Source organism: Triticum aestivum, chromosome 5B (assembly GCF_018294505.1).
Source record: "Triticum aestivum cultivar Chinese Spring chromosome 5B, IWGSC CS RefSeq v2.1, whole genome shotgun sequence".
Lineage (NCBI taxonomy): Eukaryota > Viridiplantae > Streptophyta > Magnoliopsida > Poales > Poaceae > Triticum > Triticum aestivum.
The window spans coordinates 1767504-1786028 of record NC_057807.1 but is presented as its reverse complement, the minus strand read 5'-3'; positions in this window follow the sequence as shown (position 1 = coordinate 1786028).

Genomic DNA, 18525 nt, shown 5'->3' with positions numbered 1-18525 from the left:
TTTCATGGACTATTACTCACATTTTTGGGGTCCCAAAGCAATTTTCATGGATGTCGAACCCCAAGGTGCGCTTACGTATCGGTCATCAACAATCGCAGTTTCGGCCGATTCTGGCCCGTTTCTTGGACTATTACTCAATTTTGGGGTCACGTAGTGATTTCCACGACCGACGAACACCGGTGTGTTTATGTTTTGGTCATCAACATTTGCAGTTTTGGCCGATTTTGGCCCGTTTCATGGACTATTACTCACTGATTTTGGGTCCCTGAGCGATTTTCATGATTGACGAAACCCGGGGTGCGTTTATGTATCGTTGATCAATAACCCTAGGTTTTACCGATTCAGGCCTCTTTCATGGACTATTACTGACCGTTTTGCAGTCCCAAAGCGATTTCCATGCTTGTCGAACCCCAAGATGTGCTTACGTGCTGGTCGTCAAGACTCGCAGATTGGGCCGATTCTGGCCCGTTTCTTGGACTATTACTCAGTTTTGGGGTCCCGAAGTGGTTTCCACGATTGACGAACACTGGGTGCGTTTACGTGTCCGTCATCAACACTCACAATTTTGGACGATTCTGTTACGTTTTGTGCACTGTTACTCACCGTTTTGGGGTCCCAGAGCGATTACCATGATTGACGATCCCTGCGGTGCGTTTACGTGCCCGTCGTCAACCCTCACAGTTTTGGCGAATTCTGACCCGTTTCGTGGACTATTACTCACCGTTTTGGGATCTCAATGCGATTTCCATAGTTATTGAACCCCAAGATGTGCTTACATGTCGGTCATCAATAGTCACAGTTTTGGCCGATTCAGGCCCGTTTTGTGGACTATTACTCACTTTTTTGGGGTCCCAGAGTGATTTCCATGATTAACGAACCCTGGGTACGTTTACGTGTCAAACATCAACACTCGCGGGTTTTGACGATTCTGGCCCGTTTCATGGATTATTACTCACCGTTTTGCGGTCACGAAGCGATTTCCATAGTTATTGAATCCCAAGGTGCACTTACGTGTCGGTCATCAACTCTCATAGTATTGGCCAATTTTGGCCCGTTTCGTGGACTATTACTGACTGTTTTGGGGTCCCGGAGTGATTTCCACGATTAACAAACCCCGTGGTGCGTTTAACTGTCGGTCATCAACACTCGTGGTTTTTGTCGATTCTGGCCCGTTTCATGGACTATTACTCACTTTCCATGGATGTCGAACCCCAAGGTGCGCTTACGTATCGATCATCAACAATCGCAGTTTCGGCTGATTCTGGCCCGTTTCTTGGACTATTACTCAGTTTTGGGGTCACGTAGTGATTTCCACGACTGACGAACACCGGTGTGTTTATGTGTCGGTCATCAACATTTGCAGTTTTGGCCGATTTTGGCCCGTTTCATGGACTATTACTCACTGATTTCGGGTCCCTAAGCGATTTTCATGATCGACGAAACGCGGGGTGCGTTTATGTATCGTTGAATAATAACCTAGGTTTTACCGATTCAGGCCTCTTTCATGGACTCTTACTCACCGTTTTGCAGTCCCAAAGCGATTTCCATGCTTGTCGAACCCCAAGATGTGCTTACGTGCTGGTCGTCAAGACTCGCAGATTGGGCCGATTCTGGCCGGTTTCTCTGATTATTACTCAGTTTTGGGGTCCCGAAGTGGTTTCCACGATTGACGAACACGGGGTGCGTTTACGTGTCGGTCATCAACACTCACAATTTTGGCCGATTCTGGTATGTTTTGTGCACTGTTACTCACCGCTTTGGGGTCCCAGAGCGATTACCATGATTGACGATCCCTGGGGTGCGTTTAGGTGCCCGTCGTCAACCCTCACAGTTTTGGCGAATTCTGACCCGTTTCGTGGACTATTACTCACCATTTTGCGATCCCAAAGCGATTTCCATAGTTATTGAACCCCAAGGTGTGCTTACATCTCGGTCATCAACAGTGACAGTTTTGGCCGATTCAGGCCCGTTTTGTGGACTATTACTCACTTTTTTGGGGTCCCACAGTGATTTCCATGATTAACGAACCCCGGGGTGCGTTTACGTGTCAGACATCAACACTCGCGGTTTTTGACGATTCTGGCCCGTTTCATGGACTATTACTCACCGTTTTGCGGTCATGAAGTGATTTCCATAGTTGTTGAATCCCAGGGTGCGCTTACGTGTCGGTCATCAACTCTCATAGTATTGGCCAATTCTGGCCCATTTCATGGACTATTACTGATTGTTTTGGGGTCCCGGAGTGATTTCCACGATTAACAAACCCCGTGGTGTGTTTAACTATCAGTCATCAACACTCGTGGTTTTTGTCGATTCTGGCCCGTTTCATGGACTATTACTCACATTTTTGGGGTCCCAAAGCAATTTGCATGGATGTCGAACCCCATGGTGCGCTTACGTATCGGTCATCAACAATCGCAGTTTCAGCTGATTCTGGCCCGTTTCTTGGACTATTACTCACTGATTTCGGGTCCCTGAGCGATTTCCATGATTGAAGAACCTCGGGGTGCGTTTATGTATCGTTGATCAATAACCCTAGGTTTTACCGATTCAGGGCTCTTTAATGGAGTATTACTCACCGTTTTGCAGTCCCAAAGTGATTTCCATTCTTGTCGAACCCCAAGATGTGCTTACGTGCTGGTCATCAAGACTCGCAGATTGGGCCGATTCTGGCCCGTTTCTCTGACTATTACTCAGTTTTGGGGTCTCGAAGTGATTTCCACGATTGACGAACACCGGGGTGCGTTTACGTGTCCGTCATCAACACTCACAATTTTGGCCCATTCTGGTACATTTTGTGCACTATTACTCACCGTTTTGGGGTCCCAGAGTGATTTCCATGATTGACGATCCCTGGGGTGCGTTTACGTGCCCGTCGTCAACCCTCACAGTTTTGGCCAATTCTGACCCGTTTCGTGGACTATTACTCACCGTTTTGGGATCTCAAAGCGATTTCCGTAGTTATTGAACCCCAATGTGCGCTTACATGTCGGTCATCAACAGTCACAGTTTTGGCCGATTCTGGCCCGTTTTGTGGACTATTACTCACTTTTTTGGGGTCCTAGAGTGATTTCCATGATTAACGAACCCCGGGGTGTGTTTACGTGTCAGACATCAACACTCGCGGTTTTTGACGATTCTGGCCCGTTTCATGGACTATTACTCACCGTTTTGCGGTCACAAAGTGATTTCCATAGTTATTGAACCCCAAGGTGCGCTTACGTGTCGGTCATCAACTCTCATAGTATTGGCCAATTCTGGCCCGTTTCGTGGACTATTACTGATTGTTTTGGGGTCCCGGAGTGATTTCCACAATTAACAAACCACGTTGTGCGTTTAAGTGTCGGTCATCAACACTCGTGGTTTTTGTCAATTCTGGCCCGTTTCATGGACTATTACTCACATTTTTGGGGTCCCAAAGCAATTTTCATGGATGTCGAACCCCAAGGGGCGCTTACGTATAGGTCATCAACAAACGCAGTTTCGGCCGATTCTGGCCCGTTTCTTGGACTATTACTCAATTTTGGGGTCACGGGGTGATTTCCACGACCGACGAACACCGGTGTGTTTATGTGTCGGTCATCAACATTTGCAGTTTTGGCCTATTTTGGCCCGTTTCATGGACTATTACTCACTGATTTTGGGTCCCTGAGCGATTTTCATGATTGACGAAACCCGGGGTGCGTTTATGTATCATTGATCAATAACCCTAGGTTTTACCGATTCAGGGCTCTTTCATGGACTATTACTCACCGTTTTGCAGTCCCAAAGCGATTTCCATGCTTGTCGAACCCCAAGATGTGCTTACGTGCTGGTCATCAAGACTCGCAGATTGGGCCGATTCTGGCCCGTTTCTCTGACTATTACTCAGTTTTGGAGTCTCGAAGTGATTTGCATGATTGACGAACACCGGGGTGCGTTTACGTGTCCGTCATCAACACTCACAATTTTGGCCCATTCTGGTACGTTTTCTGCACTATTACTCACTGTTTTGGGGTCCCAGAGTGATTTCCACGATTGACGATCCTTGGGGTGCGTTTACGTGCCCGTCATCAACCCTCACAGTTTTGGCCAATTCTGACCCGTTTCGTGGACTATTACTCACCGTTTTGGGATCTCAAAGCGATTTCCGTAGTTATTGAACCCCAAGGTGCGCTTACATGTCGGTCATCAACAGTCACAGTTTTGGCCGATTCTGGCCCGTTTTGTGGACTATTACTCACTTTTTTGGGGTCCCAGAGTGATTTCCATGACTAACGAACCCCGGGGTGTGTTTACGTGTCAGACATCAACACTCGCGGTTTTTGACGATTCTGGCCCGTTTCATGGACTATTACTCACCGTTTTGCGGTCACGAAGTGATTTCCATAGTTATTGAACCCCAAGGTGCGCTTACGTGTCGGTCATCAACTCTCATAGTATTGGCCAATTCTGGCCCGTTTCGTGGACTATTACTGATTGTTTTGGGGTCCCAGAGTGATTTCCACGATTAACAAACCACGTGGTGCGTTTAAGTGTCGGTCATCAACACTCGTGGTTTTTGTCGATTCTGGCCCGTTTCATGGACTATTACTCACATTTTAAGGGTCCCAAAGCAATTTTCATGGATGTCGAACCCCAAGGTGCGCTTACGTATCGGTCATCAACAATCGCAGTTTCGGCCGATTCTGGCCCGTTTCTTGGACTATTACTCAATTTTGGTGTCACGTAGTGATTTCCACGACCGACGAACACCGGTGTGTTTATGTGTCGGTCATCAACATTTGCAGTTTTGGCCGATTTTGGGCCGTTTCATGGACTATTACTCACTGATTTTGGGTCCCTGAGCGTTTTTCATGATTGACGAAACCCGGGGTGCGTTTATGTATCGTTGATCAATAACCCTAGGTTTTACCGATTCAGGCCTCTTTCATGGACTATTACTCACCGTTTTGCAGTCCCAAAGCGATTTCCATGCTTGTCGAACCCCAAGATGTGCTTACGTGCTGGTCGTCAAGACTCGCAGATTGGGCCGATTCTGGCCCGTTTCTTGGACTATTACTCAGTTTTGGGGTCCCGAAGTGGTTTCCACGATTGACGAACACTGGGTGCGTTTACGTGTCCGTCATCAACACTCACAATTTTGGACGATTCTGTTACGTTTTGTGCACTGTTACTCACCGTTTTGGGGTCCCAGAGCGATTACCATGATTGACGATCCTTGGGGTGCGTTTACGTGCCCGTCGTCAACCCTCACAGTTTTGGCGAATTCTGACCCGTTTCGTGGACTATTACTCACCGTTTTGGGATCTCAATGCGATTTCCATAGTTATTGAACCCCAAGGTGTGCTTACATGTCGGTCATCAATAGTCACAGTTTTGGCCGATTCAGGCCCGTTTTGTGGACTATTACTCACTTTTTTGGGGTCCCAGAGTGATTTCCATGATTAACGAACCCCGGGGTACGTTTACATGTCAGACATCAACACTCGCGGGTTTTGACGATTCTGGCCCGTTTCATGGATTATTACTCACCGTTTTGCGGTCACGAAGCGATTTCCATAGTTATTGAATCCCAAGGTGCGCTTACGTGTCGGTCATCAACTCTCATAGTATTGGCCAATTTTGGCCCGTTTCGTGGACTATTACTGACTATTTTGGGGTCCCGGAGTGATTTCCACGATTAACAAACCCCATGGTGCGTTTAACTGTCGGTCATCAACACTCGTGGTTTTTGTCGATTCTGGCCCGTTTCATGGACTATTACTCACTTTCCATGGATGTCGAACCCCAAGATGTGCTTACGTATCGGTCATCAACAATCGCAGTTTCGGCCGATTCTGGCCCGTTTGTTGGACTATTACTCAGTTTTGGGGTCACGTAGTGATTTCCACGACCGACGAACACCGGTGTGTTTATGTTTTGGTCATCAACATTTGCAGTTTTGGCCGATTTTGGCCCGTTTCATGGACTATTACTCACTGATTTTGGGTCCCTGAGCGATTTTCATGATTGACGAAACCCGGGGTGCGTTTATGTATCGTTGATCAATAACCCTAGGTTTTACCGATTCAGGCCTCTTTCATGGACTATTACTCACCGTTTTGCAGTCCCAAAGCGATTTCCATGCTTGTCGAACCCCAAGATGTGCTTACGTGCTGGTCGTCAAGACTCGCAGATTGGGCCGATTCTGGCCCATTTCTCTGACTATTACTCAGTTTTGGGGTCCCGAAGTGGTTTCCACGATTGACGAACACGGGGTGCGTTTACGTGTCGGTCATCAACACTCAAAATTTTGGCCGATTCTGGTACGTTTTGTGCACTGTTACTCACCGTTTTGGGGTCCCAGAGCGATTACCATGATTGACGATCCCTGTGGTGCGTTTAGGTGCCCGTCGTCAACCCTCACAGTTTTGGCGAATTCTGACCCGTTTCGTGGACTATTACTCACCATTTTGGGATCCCAAAGCGATTTCCATAGTTATTGAACCCCAAGGTGTGCTTACATCTCGGTCATCAACAGTGACAGTTTTGGCCGATTCAGGCCCGTTTTGTGGACTATTACTCACTTTTTTGGGGTCCCAGAGTGATTTCCATGATTAACGAACCCCGGGGTGCGTTTACGTGTCAGACATCAACACTCGCGGTTTTTGACGATTCTGGCCCGTTTCATGGACTATTACTCACCGTTTTGCGGTCATGAAGTGATTTCCATAGTTGTTGAATCCCAAGGTGCGCTTACGTGTCGGTCATCAACTCTCATAGTATTGGCCAATTCTGGCCCGTTTCATGGACTATTACTGATTGTTTTGGGGTCCCGGAGTGATTTCCACGATTAACAAACCCCGTGGTGCGTTTAACTTTCAGTCATCAACACTCGTGGTTTTTGTCGATTCTGGCCCGTTTCATGGACTATTACTCACATTTTTGGGGTCCCAAAGCAATTTGCATGGATGTCGAACCCCATGGTGCGCTTACGTATCGGTCATCAACAATCGCAGTTTCGGCTGATTCTGGCCCGTTTCTTGGACTATTACTCAGTTTTGGGGTCACGTAGTGATTTCCACGACCGACGAACACTGCTGTGTTTATGTGTCGGTCATCAACATTTGCAGTTTTGGCCGATTTTGGCACGTTTCATGGACTATTACTCACTGATTTTGGGTCCCTGAGCGATTTCCATGATTGAAGAACCCCGGGGTGCGTTTATGTATAGTTGATCAATAACCCTAGGTTTTACCGATTCAGGGCTCTTTCATGGACTATTACTCACCGTTTTGCAGTCCCAAAGCGATTTCCATGCTTGTCGAACCCCAAGATGTGCTTACGTGCTGGTCGTCAAGACTCGCAGATTGGGCCGATTCTGGCCCGTTTCTCTGACTATTACTCAGTTTTGGGGTCTCGAAGTGATTTCCACGATTGACAAACACTGGGATGCGTTTACGTGTCCGTCATCAACACTCACAATTTTGGCCCATTTTGGTACGTTTTGTGCACTGTTACTCACCGTTTTGGGGTCCCTGAGTGATTTCTATGATTGACGATCCCTGGGGTGCGTTTACGTGCCCGTCGTCAACCCTCACAGTTTTGGCCAATTCTGACCCGTTTCGTGGACTATTACTCACCATTTTGGGATCTCAAAGCAATTTCCGTAGTTATTGAACCCCAAGGTGCGCTTACATATCGGTCATCAACAGTCACAGTTTTGGCCGATTCTGGCCCGTTTTGTGGACTATTACTCACTTTTTTGGGGTCCCAGAGTGATTTCCATGATTAACGAACCCCGGGGTGCGTTTACGTGTCAGACATCAACACTCGCGGTTTTTGACGATTCTGGCCCGTTTCATGGACTATTACTCACCGTTTTGCGGTCACGAAGTGATTTCCATAGTTATTGAACCCCAAGGTGCGCTTACGTGTCGGTCATCAACTCTCATAGTATTGGCCAATTCTGGCCCGTTTCGTGGACTATTATGGTATGATTATTGTTCGTCCTACGGACTAAAGCCATCCGGTTTATATAGACACCGGAGAGGGCTAGGGTTACACAGAGTCGGTTACAATGGTAGGAGATCTACATATCCGTATCGCCAAGCTTGCCTTCCACGCCAAGGAAAGTCCTATCCGGACACGGGACGAAGTCTTCAATCTTTTATCTTCGTAGTCTTGGAGTCCGGCTGATGATGATAGTTCGGCTATCCGGACACCCCCTAGTCCAGGACTCCCTCAGTAGCCCCCGAACCAGGCTTCAATGACGACGAGTCCGGCGCGTATATTGTCTTCGGCGTTGCAAGACGGGTTCTCCTTCAAACTTCATGTTCCTGTCGAATAGTGTCCGACTTCCTTATAAATGTTGCGCTCCTTGACTTCTACGCCCAATAATGGCCTTCTTCCATGTGTCGTATGAATGCGAAAAGCTAAGGTATTTTTACATTTTTCCCCCTAGCCGTGTGAACGAGCTGCCTATAAGAGAGGCGAGGATCTAGATCCAACTCACACCATTCTCCTCCCGCAAGTACTCATCGAAGCGCCTCTGACAAAAATCCACTCTATCATGGATAGTCGACGCGGCTCCTCCTCTCGTGCTCCCAGCCCTAAGCCAGGAGATTGGGGAAGATGCTCAGTTCCACACAACGAGCTAGTGGCGCTCCAAACCGAGGGATATCTTCCCCCAGCCTTCATGGTTCCGGTTCGAGCCGGACTGGCCACCTTCAGGGGTGGAAAGCAGCCGGAGAGCGTCCCCAACCCCTCCAAAGGAGAGCGGGTATGCTTTGTCCCTTATCTAATAAGGGGATTTGGATTTCCCATACATCTGATTCTCCAGGGGCTCCTGGAGTTCTACGGACTCCAGCTTCACGACCTTACACCTGCCTCCATTTTGCACATCGCGGGCTTTGTAGCTCTTTGCGAGCTGTTCTTGGGCATCGAGCCCCATTTTGCGCTGTGGAAGAGATTGTTTTGCCTCATACCCCGTTCTCACGAGGGGTAGATATATCAAGTGGGCGGAGCCGAAATATGGCGCATCGCCGGGACCGAATATCTATCCGGCACCCCGAAGAAGGCATCCGAAGACTGGCCTTCGAAATTGTTCTACATGGAGGACGCCCCTCTACCGGATCCAGTTCGGATCGGCCTCCCGGAGTTCAGCAATGCTCCCTTGAAGAAACGCCTGAGTTGGCGCCCGTGGAGCCCTCAACAGGAGGATGATGGGAGCGTCCATTATCTGATGGGCCGGATTAGGTTACTGGCCCACTCCGGATTGACCATGATTGGAATTATGGCCACGTGCATTATGCGAGGGGTGCAGCCGCTCCAATATAGGGGCCACCCCATGTGGGATTTCAACGGGGAGAACGACGCCACCCGTCATGGCCGTAAGGGGTCAGGATCGGCCGCGGATCTGGTGAAGATCCTGTCCGGCTTGTACAAGGGGGAGAAGGAGGACTTCCTCCAGACGAGCCCATTGAATGGGTTCTCCATGAATAACCCTCGGAGCTGGGTAAGCGAATGTTTATTCATCCGACCTGTGCTTTCGAAGTTAAATGCCTTACGTTATGATTTTGACGCAGGAACTGCGCCGGGATGTGGAGGGCATACACAGTCCGGCTCCACAGCCCAAGGATCCGGGAATATCCCTTGATCCGGTCTCCGAAGAGGATCCAGACATAAAGGTGGAGCTAATTGACGGGGTGTTCCACCAACTCAGCATGGACAATGCTTTAGTCACCATTACGGTTGACTACCCCGGTTTATGTCCGACTTCTCTGGTAATTATGACCGGAGTTTTGACACCATTACTTCGTCCTTGCGTACTTCAGATCACCGTATAGCAACGGTGTCTTGCAGGAGGTGCCTTCAAGGCGAGAAGCCGAACCCGCGGCGGCTGACCAGCAAGGGTCAGTTCGGCCCAGCAGGCGGAAAAGGAGTGCGACGCGAATCAAAATGTCGCCGCAACGGTACAGCGCACCGCTGTTTTTAAGGGAAGGATGCCTAGGAGGTATATTAACGCACATAACTTTTCCAGGAGAAAGAGCGCTTGCCGGACAATGTCCGGAGAGGTTGCCAATCAAGCCTCCACCAGCCATGCTCCAACGCGTGGTCCGGAAGGGGAGGCGAACACAAGGCATGAGCCGGATGCTCCTCCGACGGAGGATGCCGACAGGCTGTCCGCCACCCGTTCTGAGGTCAGCCGTGCGAGTAAGACCAAGTATAATAGTAGGCCTTTGGCCCCCAAACCCCACGTCCAAGTCAATAATAGCCCCAACAAGGTTTGTCCCAAAACAAAATGGAGTAATTAAGGCGTTTGTTAGTCCCTTTAGTATTAATGCTATATCATTAATAATGGCCCCACCTTTTGTCTCACAAAGTATGTTGGGGCTCCTGCTACAACCTGCTAGAAGTTTACAATCCACTTCTCTTCTCTCTCCTTCAACTAAGCACAAATACTATATTTAAATCCTTATAGCCTGCTTATGTCATCTAATTGTAGTACTTGCTCTAAAGTTACTCTCCACTGTGTAGTCTGAAATGCTGGGTGTGCAGCGGGCGGTGCCCTCTGTCAGCGCGCCGCTTCAATGCGAAAGCAGTGACAGGTCGCGTCACCCTGACTTGCCATCAATGTGGAGCGGCGGGCTCAGCTGGCGCCGGGCGGGAAGCGCACGTGGGAGGGGGGAGGGTTTTTTGTTGGGCCAAGAAGGTGAGAAGGCTAGAAGATCTCACCCACATCATCATTAGGCATGCAGCCGCCTTGATAGACAACGTGCGCAGAAGGAGTAGAGGCGACTGGGGACGCACCACGTCATGGGCACTCCGTACGTGCTCGTGTGCGTGCAGCGTGTGTGTTTTTCCATTGGTGCTAGCTCTAAGGCCGAGGCTTCGGTCATCTTCGTCTCCGACTAGTCGTTGAGCAACGACGGCAAAGAGGTGCTGCAAGAGATACGTAGGCGTTGTTGTGTGCGAGCTTCGCCGTAGCATGACGAACTGGTCGTCACCGCAGATGGCGCATGCCTCCATGCATACGAGTGTGTGCGCATGCATGTGTTATTCACGTGCATTCTGCGGCTGAGTGTGTGTGCATGCACGCGTTGTGTACATGCATTGTGTGCTACATGCTATGCGCGTATGTGCATGAGTTGGATTGGATGAAGTTAGTGCGTTGACGTGTGTACATGCGTGGCTGCATGCGTCCTGTACATGTGTGGCTTGTTGCGTGGTTATCAATATAAACTATAAAACATCTTCAACTTAGCATCCTGATGTATCGTTTCTAGTGGTTACCGAAGAGTTCATGTTCTTTTATTTGTTTATAGGTGGGCAGGTGGCAAAAAACAGGAGAAAACGCACAAGGTTCCTTGCAGACGCTCCACCGCGAGGTTCCTTGCTCCTTCTCGGTCGTCGGGAATCTATGTTCATCCTTTTCCCAACAAGCGAGACATCTAGCATCAAGGTGCACGTGTCATGCAAGAAAATGGAGATAATCAGATAAGCAGTGCGTAAGTGAGTCGTGCACTTCGATGGCACCTACTACTATGCAATATTTTTTCTCCCCGATGGCACGTGAATAGTGCACGTACTCAACGACGGAGCATGGGATTGTAGCCATGACATGGTTAGCCCTTTTTTGGAGAGAGTATGTACTAAATAACTTTGATGTGTCCCGTCAACTCGCAGAATGACGAGAAGCTTGATTACACCTTCTCCCTCGCCAACGCGTGCGTGGTGGCTCGTAGCACGAGGAGAAACTTTTGCTTCAAGCGGTGGACGTGCAATAGTTCATTTGGTGTCAGATTGCCAGAAGTACTACTGTAGAACCATCAACTTCCAGAAGGGGCGAAGACCCAAGCGCAAGGTCACCTACTAACCTTAGACTAGTCCATGGCACGTGCCATGCACGTGTGGATTTAGGGATTATTGGTGGAGACAATGGAAAACCCTGGTTCATATTTATAAAATGAATTTATAAGATAAGGTAATAAGCTATTTAATTACAACACATATTAAGCTTTAACTTTATTTGTGTTTGTAATCTGATAACCAGGCGGACCAATCTATTGAAAAAACAAGCTAGTGAATAGTAGTATTAAGCTTCTGATATTTGTACTAAATAAAATCCCTTCAGTTAACATTTTGGCCTTGCCTTGCATGCACTTCTGCATGCACTTCTTCCTCTCTCTCTCTCTCTCATCACGTGTAGCAGTACTTCTTTTGCATGGTGGAATGGCTTGCTAGTAGTAGTACTGTAGGGTAGCACTCTCATGGGAGCCTACCAGAGATTTCTAGGACGCTGTGTCCGGTGGAAGAATCATGAACCTGCATGTACTCTCTATTGCAGTGGCAGTCTGCAAGCGAAGATGTGCACGTGAATCCCTCCACCTTGGGCCGTCTGATCACTCCATCTAACAGTCTATATGTTGCCACACAGTCCTTTATCTAAACCAATTGACTGTGAGCCATCGGATTACAAAGATCCAATGGTCTATATCCTTTCATATCCGTACACTATATAGGAGTATAGACTAGACGTAGTGGGAGTAACATAAGTAGGGGTACCTCCTTTTTTTATTCTAGAAACAACCACACCCAAATATTGAGGTGCTGGTTACATAGAACAAATTTCCTGGAGTCCGTGCTCAGCCCTCTTCTATCTCTCTTCTCAGCCAGCCAGCAGACGCGCGGAGCCCATCGTCTGTTTGCACATATGCGTTCCCACATGTTATTGAAAACGCAAGAGGACCCACTGAACCTGCACATCTTTCACCTCGATGTGCTAGTGATGAAAAACAAATCCAATAAAGATCTTCGGTGTCCGCTTTTGGAGTTACTCAAGAGTAGTGAGATTCTATTTACAGTTTAACCCAAGATGCACATCACGTGGCTTCAACTACCACTCTATTTTCTTGCATGACACGACCTGGATGCTGGATGTCCCACGTGTCGGCAAAAGAAGGAAGAACCCGACCAAATCTTGGGTTGTGCTCTCGGATTAGACTAGTTGTGCTAACTTAAAAAATTTATTGTGTACTCCCTCCGTTCCTAAATGCATGTCTTTGTAGATATTCCACTATAAAGCGCATACAGATGTATATAGATGCATTTTAAGTTTAGATTCATTCATTTTGCTCCGTATGTAGTCCACCTAGTGGAATCACTACAAAGACTTATATTTTGGAACGGAGGGAGTAGAATGGATGCCAGTTTTGGTATTGGGAAGAAGAGCATGGCCACCGCATCCGAGAAATGCCCCGGACACGACCCCATTGCCCTACCCGAACAGACATAATCTAGGCAAAATGGATGTCCTTTTGGGGTCGTGCATTGGAGTTGGCCTTACCGGTGGGACCACAGTTGAGGGAACCGACTATCGGCAAACCCCCACCTCGCCCGCCGCGCGATGGCTTAGTCAGAGAAACGACGAGGTTGAAGAGATTGTTGTAGCATGGACTCCAAGAAGTATGGTGTCAGATGGAAGTCGTGCTGGTGGCACTTGCCGTACTCCTGGACGTGAATGCTTGTTCTGGCCCATGCCACCCTACTACTTCTACTACTTATATATAGTAGTAGTATCGGGGATTCGAGGTGCTGGTTATGTACAGCGAACACATTAACATATGGCCCACCTCACACTGTGGCCAAATTTCCTGGAGTCTGTGCTAGGTTAAAAAGTGTTCTTTGTGAGGGTGGGTGGCTGGTCTCAAGTTTAAAACTTGTTGTATTACGTATACATAGACATAGAGATAGTGCAGCAGTTCTGGAAGTTTGAACCCAAACATCAGAATGCAATTTCTACTGGACTCATCCGAGGACCTAGGATGATGGGATTCGTAGCTACAATAAAAACACCCGCCCAACGCGCGAAGCATGTGAAGCTAATACAAATAATGTACTACTATTGTTGATTGGCCTCATCCGATAACCTGTTGCATGCACATACAATTATGTATTCGAAAAATATTTTTTTGCCTCATCGCAGCACTCACTCAGAGAAGAGACTCGAAAGCCATTCATAAATTTAGTAAGTTTATCATAGGCATATCATTTTGTTACATACAACAGGTCATCAACCCACAACGACAATGAGGATACATTATAAATACTAAAGTTTTCATCACACAACAAATAACAAACAATGAAATGAACTTCAACTCAACCAATCCTCGATGTTGGAAATGTTTGCTTTGAACCACAAGTGATTCTTTGGGAAGGGCCATCTATTGTCAATCTTGATACCAACGCAGGACTGATCATCCAGGTTGAAGCGGCCTACTATATCAGTACCAGGGTAGGGAACCACCAAAATGTCCGTGGTATAGATACAGTTGCTTCTCTTAAATGGTACTAGTAACATTGTGTCAACAGCAGTTGGATCGCCTCTCACCATCATTGGATAGTTTTGTCCAAGGAAAAGCGAGTTTTCTCCAAGACTATCAATATTGTACCAGGGAGAAGGTGTTGGCGCTAGCACACTAGTATCCATCCCGAATACAATGCAACGAGTGTTGGAATAGGTCTGGAGAGTGCGACCATGGGAGACAACACATGCTTCCTTAGTAGTAACATCAGCAGTGGGTTGTATACAGAGAAGAAGGGGTGATCCATTGGAATAAGTTGCCAGGCACCACTGAGTATATGGGCCCAGCTCGTCCTCATGCTCATGATCATCACCATCATCATCTCCCCCTTGGTTATAAAAATTTTCAAGTATAGGTGGTGGAATGTTCACAGGACCTTGGAAACACAAGAAGAAGGTTGAATTAGTAAGGGGAAACTTGCAAACACGCATGCATGCGGATGAAACAATTATAATTATGGTGGAAGACAAATGTTCCGAAACTACGAGGATCCCATGCAAAAACAGTGCCATGAGTGGTTGAAGCAAACACAAGACCCTCGCACTGAATTGCGTCACAGTACACATCCGTGTATAGAAACTGATTTTTGAGCAATATCCATCGTGTCGAACCACGAAGGACGGCAACAAGCTTGTCGAAGATAGCAACAACTTCATAGTTCTCATAATTCCAAGAGCGGTTGGGAACTCGACAAATTGTTATCTTCCGTAGAAGACAGTCACCATGATCGTATTTGAACGTGCGTAGAATACCGGTGTGCTCAACCTCTGGGCAGTCTGCTGAGATTTTTGGAAGTGGAACACGGTGACGAGTGTATACATTCAAAAGTTCCCACTCGCAGTTGTACCCAATATAAACAACCCAATCTCCATTTACGCATGACCCAGCCTTGCCCTCAAGCGACGGCATCTTAACATCACATGTATCATTATCAAGCGGTATCAACATGCACAAGGCGAGGCCTCCGTCGTCCCCGCGCCAGTCAGCAGGGTCACGGTGAAGAAGATAGGGGAGATCAAACCACTCCTGGACCCTTGGGTTGCTTGTAATGATGTTATTAGTTGAGTCGAGAATGGTCTTGAACGAACCTGCCATGCTAGGCCAGGTGATGACGTCGCACCGATCAATGAGTTCCTCCACCATGTCATCTTTCAGATCCGGGCAAGAATAACGGGGTCGTTTCCGTCCTGCTGCCTCCATGGAGAAGACAATCGAACAATGGCAGAAGGAAGGGTGAAGGCAAATGGAGGAGCGTGAAGAACGTGCGATAGCAATTTCAAATCGATAGGGAAAGGCGAAGAGTCAGTGGACGGTTGCCAGTTTGCCACAATACACGAAGAGGCGCCCTGGCCTACACGTCCGTTCGGAAATACTAGTAGAAAAGGACTCGTAGTCATCTCACTGACATGTTGGAACGGGACCACATGTCAACGAAATATGGTGTGTAATTTCTCGTGCAAAATGCGATCTACCCGCGTTGGCCCGAGGTGCCGCATTAGTTATCGCCCTTTATTTTTCTCACATACAATCTGAATGGATAGCTCATGTGGTCATCACATGTGAGCGGATATATAGGTGGGATAGGTGGGCAGGCGGTTGAGCAGGCGGCCACAATCTTGAGTGCCAAAAGAGTTGATCCAAAGCTTAGTTTTGTTTGGATTTTCCAACTATGACCATTGGATAGAGTGAATCAATGGCTTACGTTCAAAGTTATTCTCATACTATAGAATTTTTTATTCAGTTGTTGTGCTGCTACCGTCCAATATTCACGTGTGGTTGTTTCTAGAGTAAAAAACGGAGGTACTAGTACTTACTGTGGGAAAGGTGAAGTGATGGTTGATTTGCCCGAGCAACTTAAAATACTGTCAGAATATGGGAGTACCACCGGATTCAAAGAACAGAGAAATGATGGTTGCTTCATCCAAGTAACTTACTGTGGCGAAGGTGGGGCTCTGTGATTTGACTGCTCACTAGTCATTACTACTGCGGTGCAATGACCGGGGTGAATCTTTCCCTGCAGTTGTGTTGTGCACTCAATATTGCGGCATGGCAGGTGGAGCCGGATGAAGGATGTCCAATATGTCGGCAAAACAAAGTTGAATTGTTTCTGGCATTGCTATCAATCCTTCAGGATTTTTTTATATGTACGCATAATTTTAATGAAATTGTACTGTGATGCTATGAAGGTTTCAACTTTGATTCCCGCAGGAAAAGAAAAGGTTTCAACTTAGGATTCATGTGTCTTGCCTCAAGATTATCTCATTACAACATTCCATCAAATACAAATGAAACTACCATGGCTTCTAATGCATCTCAATGGTTCGCAGATCAACGCCAATATTCACATCACCACTGAAGACAAAGTTGTGAGAAGCTATACAAATAAATAAAAATATATAATTGATCGATATTGTTCATAGGCATGGCTCCATTTCCTTGGCACAGTGTTCATTGCTTGGCAGCTAGTTTCACCTAGCTCTGTAGCCAAAAAAGAGGTGTATGGTGGACACCACAATCCGATCATTTTGTGCAGCTCCACTAAAATCGAGTGGACCATCACTGTTTGCAAAGATATCCAGTCAGTGTGATTACAATAATGGTGGAACTAACACACACAAATAGAAGCCGATCACCTCTACGATCTCTCTTTAGGACTAACTTCTTGTTGGAGAAGATTAGGCACGGAGTTGGATGAGGAGGATAGCAAAACCAATCTCCCTTTCTGCAGTCCCATGGAAATGTAAAAACGTTGCCCGTGTGACATTTTGGCGGAACTGCATAATATACTCTTAAGAAAAAAGTGATTTTTGCAGTTCACCAAAAGGTCGCAATAGCAACGAGGTGAAAATGGATAGTTATGTTTGCAAAAGGAGGTAGAAAGGAAACAATTACTACCCAATTACACGAGTTGAAGACACATACGCCGACAAAAAAGAAGCATATTCCATGTAATAAGGGAAAGATAGCACATGTTGGTTTATCAAAAATGGTTTGAGGACGAGATTGCAAGATGGAAAGAACGCCGGCCGAGATACGATTTAAGCAAACAACTAAAGAAGATCCACATGCAGCAACGTGGGAAGATGGGCAGTGGAGAAAGGCCGGAGGAAGCTGTACCTAAGGGTCGTCGGGGTGTTACTAGGAGGGTGCCGACGGCCGGGATCTGCCCATACTGCGGAAGCGAGCAAGTGGCAAAGGCCCTACCGCGCCGGAGCTTGGTTAGAGAGAACGGTGGGTACCGCAGATCGGGAAATGCTGCCTCAACGCCGTCTAACAGAGAGACGATGCACATCCTCCCTTTCCGCTAGCGGACGGGATGTGGCAGGATTACTAACCAACGCTGAGAGAGAGAGAGGCCACCGTCGCCTTGTGTGAGATGGTGTGACAAGAGACAAACCCATTTTTCCATTTTTCACATGGCAATCGTTTTATATTATGTACGTGACATTGAGGAATATATAACTTTATTTAATACTAACGCGTCAAGTCAAACTTTGTTCCTTCTAGGCATGGTACCCGAGCCTCCTTCGAGTGAACAACCGCTACACACGTCAAATTATCACGTGGGCTGTCTTTTCGTACAGAAACGAACTCCACCGTGTACCCACGCGGGTGTGGCCGAGAACGAGACGTGAGTACGTGCGTACTGCGTGCACCTCTTCTTTAGGTGCAGGTACGTATGTGGGTGGGTGTGAGAGAGATGGTTTTTGCGAAACAGAGGCAATGTGTTGATGATATCTCAAACAGAAAAACATAACATATGCAATGTGTGTGAAACGGAGTCACTACTAGGAAAAGGGCTATAGATAGGATTGATACTAATGGCGCACCTTGTAAGCAGTGCGCCACTACTATATACTAATGGCGCACCGGCCGGAGGTGCGCCATTAGTGTGGAAGATACTAATGGCGCACCAGGCACACGGTGCGCCACTAGTATTGATTTTTTTTCCATTTTTCCATACACTCTAATGGCGCATGGTGCCAAAGTGCGCCATTACTAGTTCTACCAAGTAATGCCGCACCTTGTAAGCAGTGCGCCATTAGTATATAATTTTTTTTACTTTTTTGCAAAACTGCTAATGGCGCACCGTGTATATTTTCATGGACACTTTGATCTCGATCTCGATCCCACCCGCACCCTCCCCCGCTAGCTCCACCGCCGCCGACGACCCACCGCAACCCTCCCCCGCTCCGCC